This window comes from Sinocyclocheilus grahami, unplaced genomic scaffold (genome assembly GCF_001515645.1).
Source record: "Sinocyclocheilus grahami isolate Dianchi unplaced genomic scaffold, SAMN03320097.WGS_v1.1 scaffold1094.1, whole genome shotgun sequence".
Classification (NCBI taxonomy): Eukaryota; Metazoa; Chordata; class Actinopteri; order Cypriniformes; family Cyprinidae; genus Sinocyclocheilus; species Sinocyclocheilus grahami.
The window spans coordinates 281,856-284,763 of NW_015506273.1; the positions used below are offsets into that span (position 1 = coordinate 281,856).

At 34.6% G+C, this 2,908-nt stretch overlaps 1 protein-coding gene across 1 annotated transcript in view; it reads left to right on the top strand.

The window, feature by feature from the left end:
- LOC107566706 (uncharacterized) overlaps positions 1–2,908 on the top strand; it is a 101,602-nt gene that overhangs the window by 50,218 nt on the left and 48,476 nt on the right.

Genomic DNA, 2,908 nt, shown 5'->3' on the forward strand with positions numbered 1-2,908 from the left:
CTGGAGAAATTGAAGTGAGTCAACGTGATTTTATAGGCAAGGTTATTCATGTAGAACATGTATGAAAATTCAAAGTGCTATACAAAAAAAGTGATTAACAATTCTCATAAAAAGAAATGTAGAAATGTAAAACATATTTTAAATGAAATAAGAGAAAAATACAGAAATAAAATAATACAGTGAAATCAGTCACAGTGCTCCAGTGCTCAGATAATACAGTGTTAAACAGTGATTATAGTCTGGATTTGAATGTGCCTACTGACTTTTCTTGTGTTGTTGAACATAAACAAACCTTGTTTTGAACCTTAGTATTTCTGTATGTAAATGTAAAATGGCTTGTATAATCCTTTTTTTATGCATCTCTTGTATTTTTGTAACTCAGTTTTTGCCATTAGGTATTTCTAACTGGCTCAACCCTATTTTATTCATTTATCATATCCTCATTGTCTCTTAGTAATTGGCCACTGAATAAATGAACAGGCAATAATACTATAAAAGCAATTCTAACTGTACATGGAAGCCAATGTTAGAACCTGAGTGTGATGTTCTGGTTCTGGTCATAATCCTGGAAGCATTGTGCTCTGTATGAGCTGCAGCTGTCTAATGGTCTTTTTGAGAAGGCAGGTGATTGTAAGTGAGGTGATTATAGTCCATTTTGCTAGTTATAAAAGCATTTAACAATTGTATCAAGTTGTAGTGGGATCTAAAAATCATCTATGTCTTGCTGTATCTTGATATGATAGTTTGCTGATTAAGTTATCACTTGACGTGACTACTGAAATCCTAAATCACACCTATATTCTTGACTTGATGTTTAGTTTTGTGATCCCTAAAATTCTGGATTTACCAAAGTTTTGGGTTAACCTTGAGAATTTCATCCTTTTTGCCAAATACAATAACCACTGTTTGTCTTGGTTATTTAAAGGAAGAATTGGTGCATCCAACTGTTACTTTGATCAATACACTGGCTCAAGGAGTCAGTGGGACTGTAGTCACTGGGTGATAGACTTAAGTAGATCTGGATGTCATCTGCAAAGCTGTGATGATCAGTTTGGTTCTTTTTTATTATTTTGCCTAGTGAAACCATATACAAGTTAAACAGGAACAGTGCAAGAATCAAGCCTTGTGGAACTTTTTATTCAGATTTATGGTCACCAGTGTTCACACAGTAACCCCTCTCTTCTAACTATGACCTGAACATTATGATTATTTTCTTAAAGGCCTGCATATATAATATAAATGCATATATAATATATGTAGCTTCCTTAAAGCTACATATATAATATATTATATAATATAATACATTATAACTTCTTTATTCATTATAAAGACTATCAGCCATGTGTGGGTAAACATACTGGGCCTCATTTATCAATCTAATGTAGAAAAGAGCACAGATCCGTGCGCACAAATCTACTTACGACAGAGTTCATGTGTGATTCATGACACATTCGTATGCCGCCAATCTCATATGAATGATCGCATGTTGATAAATGTGGCGGCAGAAAACAATCGTCATTTGAATATCACGCCCCTAAAAACACCCTGGTTTAGAAGCCTCGCCCCTAGAGTTTACAATACGGAGAAACGAAGAGAGAAATTGATCTTACTCCAAAAACACCCGTTAACCTTGTAATTCCAAACAATTTGGCTACATTAATTTATGTAATTTATATTAAAATACTGGTAAATATAAACAGCCTATTTAGTTCCCCTCACTCTACAACAAATATTTTAAATTTAACGGTAACAAGAATGAAAAATAAGTAATTATAAAATTATATATTAAACTATTAAATAAAACAAATTAGGCTATAGTGGCATTCATTATAAACAGCATACAAATGTCAAGCAAAACTGAAACGGCATTGGGCTCACGAGCCTGTCTATATAATTTGTGTGATCCTTTTTATTTTATTCCTTTTATAGACTTAATACATTTTTTTTCTCCTTTCACAGAAGCGCTGAAGGTGCATAATGCGATGATTGAATCCTCATGGTCTTGTTTACGCTGCTATCCGCGCATATAAAGCTAAAGCCCTGCATAAAACCAAAAAAAAGACATTCTAATCTTACTGGTTAACTATCGACTAATGAGCTTCAGTTGATGGTCAGGAAAATAAAAATTAACAAAATGCTGTCATTCTACAATTCTCCACCATATTGACATGCTGCGCGCAAGTTCAGGTGAGGGGACTGTGACGATTTGTTAATCTAATGAATAATTGATTTGTTAAATCAAATAAAAATTAGTGTGTCAGATTGGTCGAGACGCTACATTGATAAATTACAAGTTTTGCATTGAAACGACCGTACGCCCAATTTTCTCTCGTACGTTCGTTTCGTAAATGAGGCCCACTGTATAAAGACCTATTGATCTAATTTGTGTTAAAAAAAATATTTTTTTTTGTGTTTAGGCTGAATAATTGTGAGCTGACAGAGAAAAGCTGTTCAGTTCTAGCTACTGTTCTCTCCTCCAAAACCATCCTGAAAGAGATGAACCTGAACAACAGCTGTCTGCTGGACTCAGGAGTCAAAGAGATCTGTGAGGGACTGAAGAATCCTGTGTGTGAACTGAAGATACTCAAGTGAGTACATTTCACCATCAGTTACACTCAACACAACAGGAATCACAAAATATATTATATATTTATTCAATCTTATATTAAACCGCTAGGAGAGGACAAAATATAAAATTAACTATGCTGGTCAGTGCTGGTAATTTAACATATTAAGCATTTATTTTGTGGGAGATCCCCAACCCATCCAACATTTTTGTTAAAGGCTGGGGAAAAAATACATTAATGATCAAATTTCGTTGGTAATCTGCTGGTTCCCTTTCATGGGAACTTCGAACTGCGTCCTCTAGGGGTCGCTATGGGGAACGCCTCGTTGTGACCCGTGTCTG